This window comes from Hemibagrus wyckioides, linkage group LG01 (genome assembly GCF_019097595.1).
Source record: "Hemibagrus wyckioides isolate EC202008001 linkage group LG01, SWU_Hwy_1.0, whole genome shotgun sequence".
NCBI classification, from domain to species: Eukaryota; Metazoa; Chordata; class Actinopteri; order Siluriformes; family Bagridae; genus Hemibagrus; species Hemibagrus wyckioides.
The window spans coordinates 22,429,858-22,440,590 of record NC_080710.1 but is presented as its reverse complement, the minus strand read 5'-3'; positions in this window follow the sequence as shown (position 1 = coordinate 22,440,590).

Below are 10,733 nucleotides of genomic sequence, written 5' to 3'. Positions count from 1 at the left end.
GACAGAGAATTACAGGTGGCAGCCAGAAATGCAACAAACTCTTCATCCACATTATCATCAGCATTATGAGCCAGATCAACAGCATCATCAAGTAAGTGCATACGTGACAGGTAATCAGCAGGGGCATTTTGGGAACCTGGACGGTATACCACATCATAGTTAAATGACATGAGGTGTGCAGACCATCTTGCTATACGAAGTCCAGCACGACCAACACCTTTAGTGGTAAGTAGGGTTGTCAGAGCCTGGTGGTCCGTACGTAGAGTGAAACAACGGCCCCATAGGAAAGTACGCCACCTTTCTACGGCCTACACGCATGCTAGTGCTTCCTTTTCAACTGTTCCATATTTATGCTCTGCAGCCGTCAGAGTGTGTGAAGCAAAAGCTGCAGTACGTTCAGTGCCATCTGGACTAACCTGGGAGAGTATGGCATCCAGGCCATAATCAGAAGCATCTGTAGAGACAATGGTACGCATTGTGGGGTCAAATAATGCCAAGGAGGGGCTGCTTGCCAGCAATTGTTTCACTTTGTTCAAACTTTGTCCTGCCTCTTTTGACCAGCTGAATCCATTGGGAGCTTGTAGGCATGTGGACACTGGGACTACAACAGTGGAAAAATCCGGGATGAACTTATTGTACCATAACATGAGTCCCAATAAGAAATGCAAAGTAGATGCACCTGAAGGTGCAGGAGCATTAAGTATTGCCTGTACTTGTGACTCATCCAGGTGAAGGCCCTCTGCTGACACAGTATGGCCTAAGAACAGCAGACTGGTTTGATGGAAATGGCATTTGTCTTTATTGAGTTGTAACCTAGAGGCTTCCAAATGCTGTAAGACCTCTTGAAGCGTTTTGTTGTGTGTAGACATGTTGCGTCTGTGGACAATAATACCATCCAGATAATTTTCGACCCCTGACTATCCAGCAAGTATGATGGTCATCATCTTCTGAAATGCTGCAGGTGCTGAAGCTAACTCATAAGGAACACGGCAAAATCTGTACAGTCCATCATGGGTAATAAAGACAGTGAGATTGCGACTGTCCTCATGCAGTGGCACTTGATAGTAAGCGTTAATCAGGTCAATAGTGGTGAAGACAGCAGAGCCTTTGAGAGTAGTGAACAGTTCATCCATGTGTGGCAACGGAAAAGAATCCACGATTACTGCTTTATTTGGCCCTCTGAGGTCCACACACATCCTGATTTTTCCTGACTTTTTCTGAGTAACAACAATTGGTGAGACCCATGCAGAAGCATCAATGCATTCTATCACCCCAGCTGTTTGTAAGCTACTTAATTCTTCTGAACACAGCACTTCACACAGAAAGACGGTGAAGTTTTTGATGCACTGGTGTGACCGTTTCATCCAGCTTTACACAGTGTATAAAATTTTTAGAACACTTTACAACACTACAACACTATTCTCAATCCTCACTTGCAGTGCAGACATTAAGTCCTTCCCCATCAGTGGTGTGCCTTTTTCCACAATAAAGAATGTAGCAAAAGCTGTGTGGTCATGTAACAAAACGTTCGCTGACAAACATTCGACCACTGGAATTTGAGTTTTTGATTAAGTCACCAGCCTGACTGTTGGTTGTGACAGTGCAACATCACTGAAATGGTGTGCATAAGTACTGTGAGGCAAGATCGAAACAGAAGACCTGGTGTCAACCACCACATTCACTGTACAGATCTGATCAGCAGAGGTGGATATGGTTACTGTACTCGTAATGCTAGGCAAGCGAGCTGTATATTCTGTGTACAGAACAGTAACTTCTGGTAATTCACACACACTTTAGCATAATGTCCAGTCTTGCAGCAGGGCAGTTTGCAGTGTTAGATAAGTGTGCCTCTGAGCCACAGTGAAAGCAGGACCGTGTTTTTCCCCCATGAGCAGAATTGGGCCTGATATGTGGTGGTTTCCCCCTCCTGCACTTTACTACGTGCTGTACTGCTTGTACGGAAGTGATAGGTTGGTGAGGGTTTGAGATTGATTTAGCCTGATCGGCAGCCGATTCAATCTGACTCACTATAGTAAAAGCTCTATCCAGCGTGAGATCCGTTTGAAGTAAAAGTCTCTCTCGTATCGTGGGCTATAAGAACATTTTCCACTAACTGATCTTGAATCATCTCTTCAGCACATGCACCGAATTCACATGTAACAACAAGTTCTCACAAGGCAGCAACGTAATGTATAACTGTCTCCTGAGGTGCCTGGTAGCGTTTATGGAAGGCGTGATGTTAAATTACTATGTTAGCTTTTAGTGCAGCCTCTGCATCCTTATAGGTCGTACCTACGTTAGACAATGAGTAGAAAATCCGCTGTTGCTCTGTGCCAAGGCAGTGAAGCAGGACAGCTCTCCGTCCTTCATCCAGCCAGAAGTCCCCCGATAATGCATAGGTTCCGCAGCCATGTGCTGAACGGCATAGGAGGTTTGCCGGGGCAAGGCAGGAAAAACTCGGAAAAGGCACATAGGCAATAGCCATCTTCGTGACCAAATTAGCAGAAAAAGAAAAAACTTAATCCTCATCGCCAATTTGTGGTATTTGGCAGTATAATTAGCAATAAGCAGACGAGACAGAATTAGCAAACATCCATCAGGTTTATTACTTAACTCACATTCTCTCTTTTTTCCTCCTTACATCACATTGAACTACACAGTTCAGAGTTCCTATTTCAAAGTAGTCACAATGCAGTTACTCATGAACAACAACACACTGTTTGCACTTGGTTGCACATGATGTGCATTTTGTAGCTAGGACAACTTACTTTTAGTCCTTAGCCCTGTGTTGTTTCATGTAGCACCAGAGTCCTGGAGAAATATTGTTTCATTTCACTGTGTACTGCATCAGCTACATACTGTATGGTTGAAATGACAATGAAAGCTTCTTGACTTGACTTTCAGTATACTCAGGTGTAGCTTCTGCTTGGTTGGAATGGAAACCTGAACACACACTGGCCCTTTCTGAATAAGATTGGACACCCCTGATCTAGTGGGAGAAGTCACATCAATAGTACATGTGGTCCATGTATTCATTCATATTTACAGAATGACGCATATTTATATGCATCAGCAACCGGGGTTTCCTGCTCAGACAAGAGTGTCAAAAACAGTTCTGGTGGAGTGCTTATTCTTTGGTCTCATTTTTATTCAGGCCAAGTGTTATTTGTCAGTTTAAGTGGATACGGATTTCTATGTTTTACACAAATTTCTTCTGAAGTGAAATCAATAGAACAGCACGCACACAGGGTTTCGAACCCCACTTATCTTCAAGCTTGTGATTGCCGCATAGTCTACAGTGTGCAATATAAGAACACTGCAGTTTGAATCTTCTGAAAGCTCTTGAGGGTTTGAAATAAAAAAAAGAGATAACAGTAAAAGTAGGAGGAGGGGGGTCAAATAACACCCACGCCACCCCCCATCACATACCCCTATTATCTTAATTGTACAAGACAGGCAGCTCCAAACTAAAAGTGAATCAAAGTGATCAATGCATTTATTTTAAATTAGAAACCCATGCAGACAGACAGGAATTTGTAATTACTTATGCTAATATAGCAATGATACAGCAGGCGAGTGAGGCGAGGGGTGGTGTTGACAAAGGTGCTGTAGGCAGTGCATGGCAGAGCTGGATGGAGAGAATGAAAGCAGTATCACTGAGGGTGTACTCTAATTAAAAGCAAAATTAATCCCAACGACATGGAGGACTAACTACACACAGCCAATCTCTTAGTGCACCCCCAGTGGAGAGCAGGAGCTGCTGAGTGGTAATTACCGTTATCTGCAGCTTGTTTTATTAACATGTCCTCAGAGAATGGAGGAGTTACGCTCATCTGCAACACTGGCTGATTCCCCATTTGATAGGTATGCATGAAAAACATTTATGTTGTATGAAGAGCAAACATCCATGCAAAGTCTCCCAACATGACTATCAGCAGGATGTGAATCTATTAAGCAGTATAAGATAAGGGTAGATACAGGGATATGAAGAGAGGAACTGGGGATTCAAGAATTAACTAAGAGGATTCAGAGGCACCAGCTGAAAAACGGAGGGGAAAAAAGCTTGGACATGAAAATGGAAACGCAATAGGAAATATAAAAGAAAGGCACAGAAAACACACATAGTAGGTCCAATCTGAGTAATAAAAAAAACATGACAATTTCAGCAAGATGTGGGTCCACAAAATGTAATTGTTTGTTTTTCCTGTTTCAATTCATATTTATATACCATTATATTTCATTTGCCTGATAGTGATCTGCTTATCTGTCTTTGATTAGGATTTCTTTGTACATGTCATTATCCCAGGATTATTGCATTACAGCCCCATCTTAACTGGGGACAGAATTAATAAAAAAGGTCAATATAGAAATACTATTTCTAATAGAATTACAATTTAGTGCAGCGGCACATTTAACACATTTAATCCCAAATTTGTCCCAGCTATGTAGGTACATATAATGCATATTTCTCATCAAATAGTCTTATTGCACAAAATGAAAAAAACTTGAAAATTGATCAGTTGATCAGTAATATCCAATTACTTGAAAAATATTTAAAATCATACAGCACGGAATTTTGAATTTTATTTTTTATTTTACTCTACATTTAAAGTAAAAATTATTTATTTTTTATAATAAATATTTAATATTATCAGTAATTGTGGATAAATAATATAAATAATAATAATAATAATAATAATAATAATAATAATAATATGTGGATAAAAATAAAATAAAACAAAATAAAATATCAGTGATATGCTCTTTAAAGTTTGTTTGAAATTATATGGGAGTGTCTGTATTATAATATGTTTTACTTGCTGCCCTTAAAAAGAAATATGATGCATATAATGAAATGTATTGCTTTAACATAAATTGAAAAAAAAAAAAAAACACCATCCACCATCCAATTTGTAACCACTGGGATTAAATGGATTCATCTTGTCATGGCTAAAGAGGTTATTTCTTAATTCAACTTTGTCTGTGCCCATCTTATAGTTTTAGTTATCTTAAATATTTAGGGGGCTGCATAAGAACAGAATTTGTGTTTGTATTCACTTTTTCTTAGCATACACTAAATGTTTGCTACACTGATTAGAGTCACTGTGTGTTCATTCATCAGCCCAGAATGAAAAATGACAACAATGCAATTTCATACCCAGTGCAGTGATGTGTCACTGGTGTAGCAACCTGAGCCCTACTAATGTAACCCTGGGGATCATTTAAACAGGTTGGAGATTTACATCCTGAACAAACACACCTCTGGCATCTGCAATTCTACTCAACAAACCGAGGAGGTTCCTTGTAAACAGTGCATGTTTATACATGATTATTGCTTTGCAGTGATAGCTGACAATTAATTAGGTGAGGACAACAAACCTAAACTGATGAGGATTAATTTGTGGTATGTTATTGTGTAATGTTATTTTAGATATCTGATAATATTTCCAATTCAAACAATACACACTTCACAATTAATGAAGAACCACATCAAGCAACGTTTGTGCCTTTGGCATAATCTTTCCTGTATTGGAGTTTTATGGATTTAAATTGAGTTCTGATTTTTTATTGAGTTTCTCATCTTCTGTTCCAAAGGCTTTGTCTCAGTACCTTATTCATAAGGGATCATTTATCTTTTATGATCATTTTGGCAGTCACTGTTGTTCACTGAAAATTGAACTCCACCAAAACAAAAAAATTTTATAAGTAAAAGCAAGTATAAGCAAGTAAAAACTCTAAATTAGCTTCTATACATGACTAAATATACATAACTGTGCTATCAGTCTTTGAACAGGTTAATAGTTTGTGGGACAGTTTCTAATCCAAAAATACTTGAACAAACCTTCAAGGCAGCTGAGGGATTTTCTCAGACTTATCATGAAGGCCTCTATTTTTATGAATAGGAAACCCAGGGGCATTACATATTTTTGATATCTTTGAACATTACAGGAAATATGGTGTAGAGGGAATCAAAAATTTTAAAGAGTGGGCAAAGGATTTGAAACAATATATAATCAAGAGGTGTGGTTAGGTGTGCTTTGCAAAACACAATCAAACCAGATTATCTTACAATCAAACCAGGAAGGACAGTGATGTTTTTGTAATAAAATAAAAATAGATACGAATAAACATTCAGATTTTATCTAGATTTTTAGTTAGAAAAAACAGAACTTGGCTAACAGAACTTGTAGGGAACGTGTTGCCATGGTTGTGCTAAATACAGCACAGGACTTGGATTCCCATCAGCCACTACATATTTTGGCCTCATGAGCATGAGTATTTAAGTCACGTTTGTATAGCAAGGTTTGTTTAGCATCTGTATCCATTCCATGCTCATGTTCATTTCATGCTTGTCTAGTCTAGTTTTTGTTTGTTACATAGGTATAGTTGTTGTCCATGTGTGTATCACTTTAAGAAAAATACTCTGCACTTGCTTCAGTCTCCAACCAATTTGTGACTACATTTGTCATTGCATACTCTCTGTCACTACATTTTATTTACATCATTTAGTGGTAATAAACACAAAGTCTTTAATACAACATAAAATTCACAATCATTTAAATACAAAGAAGGTAGCAAAAATAGAGATAATGGGCTAATGCAGAGAACAACATGAGAAAACATGATGAAATTTAAGGAATAAAAGGAATAACATAGTGCAGGCTGCAGATACAAATAGGGAGTACATACTTTTCCCCTTGGCATGGCTTCTCGCTAAAAATTACAAGATTCCTATTATATTCTGCCATCTAGGTATGTACTTTTTTTCAGAAACATAATATATGCCACATTTGCACTGTCTTTTTTTATTGGAATTGAATGCACATGGATCACTATATGCTAATTATGTCTAATCACACTGCAAGCAAACACGTGTTGTTTACTGGATTGAAAAAAATGTGATTTCTGCAATGTCTGTTTATTAACAAATCACTACATTTGGCAGAAATAGAGGTCTAGTGCTGGAGAGCTTAAGCTAATCTACTTCATGCAGCTCCAAGAGTGAAAAACATTTCGCACTTTTACAGTTTTATATACGTACAGTGTGTAGGAGTGGGTACAGTTACTTGGTCTTTGGTGATGTAGAAATGGTCATTTAAGAAATAAGTATTAAAAGAGCTCAACAAATATTCTGGAAAGAAGCTCTAAACTGAAGCTCTAAAAAGTGAAATTCTTTAGTTCTTTAGTTTAATAAAGTAATGTTATTATTCGTTCAGTGCAAAAAAAAAAAAAAAAAAATCCTGTGAGTGAAAAATGCAGTATGACATTTGGATGCACATTTTTATGGCACGTCTCACAGCTGATATGGATTGAAACACTCACGTGTTAGGTGCTTCAGAAAAGCTTTCAGTGCTTTCACCGTGAATTGTCCTTTAGTAGCCACAACCGTGATGCTGGTTCTTATTTGCTACAAATAAAATGATCATTTCTGTAGTATTTATTTGGGTGAAATGGACAATTTATTTTGAAGTGAGGTGATAATGGATGAAATGGGACAGGACTTCAAAAAAGATTGATAAGCCAGGAAAATACAGTCTTATCGATGTGTCTGCAGTTAAGAGCAGGTCTTAGGAAGAGGTAACACATGCACACACATTTTTGGTACAAAATACAACTCCGTCTGCCGATTTGTGACGTCAAACACTCACCTGAGGCCCTTTGCCAATATCAGTACAATACATTATTATATGACACAAAAATAGCACAAGAGCACGAAGGCAAATAAACGGCCTGCATACCACCTACATAAAATAGTAACTGTGCTGGCTTAAAACTAGAGCCCAAAGTATTATAAGTTTTACAGCACACAATATACAGTAAAATATCCAGAATGTGCCAAATGTAATGTATTTACTTCAGGTACAATAGGTGATTAAAACTTTGCTATTTAAATCAAGATGCATGTAGCATGAGATAAGAATCATTCTTAAGTTCTATGCTCCTTACGTAGTTTTTATCTTAATCAGGATACTTGGGCTAGGGGAAATACACCCACCTGAAACAAGGATAAATTGTCCTCTTTAGCCAGAAGCAGAGAGCAAAGGAGACGACGGGAGAAATAGGCAAGGCAGTTTCTCTGCCATCAGAGTTCTGTTCACCCCCTACCTCCACCCCAACCCCCAACAACTACCACTACCCTCCCTTTTCTATTCTGCTTGTGTGAAATGAGCAAGGGTCTTATCTCTTAGAAACACACCAGCCAGAGGAGACACAGGCAGCGAGAAAGGATAGAAGGAGCGGGAAATAGACAGTGAGGGAGGAGGGACAGCAGAAAGTGAGGGAGAGGCAGTGTGTTTGAGAGCATTGAGCCACGTGGACTGCACACTAATCGCAGTAGTGCTTGGTATGCTATGAGCTTCACATTTGTTTCGAGCAGCAGCAAACATTAATCTAGTTTAACACCAGAGTAAGCTCGCCATACAAGTGCTCATCTCACTGCGCACACCTCAGTGCGCTCCAGCATAAACCAGTGTCCTAACACATCACCAGAACAAGATTGTTTAATGATCATTACTACCTAAAAGAGTCAGGAGCATTTACATGAATTGTCTAATGGAGAAAAAGTTCTTTTTAGCTGGGTGATAAAGAAGTTACTTGGATTTACGTGTGTTGCCTGAATTCGGTTGCTGATGAGAGATCCCATGAAGGGCAATGCAATAAAGGGTAGGTGTGAAAGGAGAATCAAGTGAGGTATAAGGGTTTCACTGTGAAACATGGCTTTATTACTGCAAATATTTTCTGCTTCAGTCACTGCCGTCCACTGATATCTGTCTACCATATCTGTACTGAGAAAATTGCTTCTTTTCTTTCCTGACAAACATGATTGCCTTCCGATAACAGGGCTATCAAAGGTGTGTGTTGCTAAGGGAACAAAAATGAGGAACCTAAGTGTCATTGCTAAAAGCTGAAAAATAGGACAATCAAATCACAAAATCAGTATTAGCACAACTGTTGGTACCATTATTGCGAACAATTGAGCACCTACATTGTGTGTGTGTGTGTGTGTGTGTGTGTGTCTGAGTGTATGAGAGAGAGAGAGAGAGAGAGAGAGAGAGAGAGAGAGAGAGATGAATTGTATGTATGCATGTAGTATTAATGCTGTACTCCATTAGGAGAAAACGGCAGATTGTACATCAGTTGTGTAAACAGTTATTTATGTGTAATTGTAAATCCACATTCAGTGATTTCTCATCCATCTTTATCTTTGTGTCAGGTGGTATATTAACGGCATATTTGTAGAAAAAATGTACACAATGTTCATTTATTATGTAGTATTATTATAATACAGCACACAAATTAGGTACTATTATATATTATTTAGAACATAATTATATATTATTCACATTATATGATTTATTATCTATTGGTTAGGTGGTTGCAGAGCAGTTCATTTAAACCATAATACTGTGTTGCTATTTAAAAAATCAGAAATAAATATGCAACACTTGACACCACTCAAAGAATGTGACCTGGTGATCCAAAAAAATGTCTCTACAAAATTATTCAGATTAGAATTTGCCTTAATTTGAAATTCCTAATTGCTCACACATGCCTGTAATTAAGGTTCAATTATCCTCTGCTCTTTTGAACGCAGGTACAATTGATGCAGATGTTGCCAGTCACTGCTTTAGCCAGCGGGCTTCACCCCAATTTGTTTCTACAGGTGCGCATATAAAGGTAGAATAGCTTCATCACCGGGGGTAAACATTTCAACATGACATTAGCCTAGTGAATCTACAGCTGATACAGGAAAGACAAAATTTATTTATAAAGTAGATAGAGCACATACAATTAGAATGTAATATGTCCTATGTAAACCTCCAGAAACACGCAATTAGGAGACAATGGCAACTTACTTGAATAATTGATTTAAAAAATAAAAATAATTTATCGTCTATAATTTGAAATACCTTATTTCCTACATGGGAAAAGAAGAAAAGAATTTACTAATGAAATCTGCAAAGTGAAGTGAAGTGAAGTGAAGTGAAAGCTATAAAGTGGAAATTGTATATTATAGTTAAAGCTGAATTTTCAATTGTCAAATGTTACTCATTTATCAATGCAGTCTTAATTTAACCGTGAAACCTCACAATCATTGAAACATGTTATTTTCATTTGACTCCTGACAAATACCCTCATATAAAAGCACTAAAATCACACCTAAAAGATTACAATATGTGTTTCGATATAATAACGGACCTGTACTGCCCTCTAGTGGTCATTACAGAGAACATTTACACAAAATTGTTAACCTGCAATGTTTTGATACTACAGCTAGGTTGGCCTCTATACACCACAAGCTGCGTTATCTTTCACATTTAAATTCAATTTTTATTTAATATAATTTTATAATCAATAGTAAACATACGTGAATGCATGACAAAAAATAAATAGCAATTTAAGAGTCCAACCTAATAACAAAGGTTGTTTATTATTTTTAAACTGATGATGTCTCATCAAAATCTAGCAATATACATTTTCTGCACATCATCATGTCTATGTCGTGTAAAAGAGAGAAGGAGTGGCAAAGAGGATTTAGCTGTGTCTCCACGGGTGGATTTTTTCCACTGCTGCAAAGTCCAGTCACAGCCAGAAGGATTAAATATAATTTCTGGTTCCACTACATATGAAATTGTATGCTTAGTGAATTTTAAATCCAGTTGGGTGGCAGAGTAGAGAGTGTGGTCCTGTCTTTTTAAGGTTTAGCAAAAATTACTTATTTTCCATTCCAT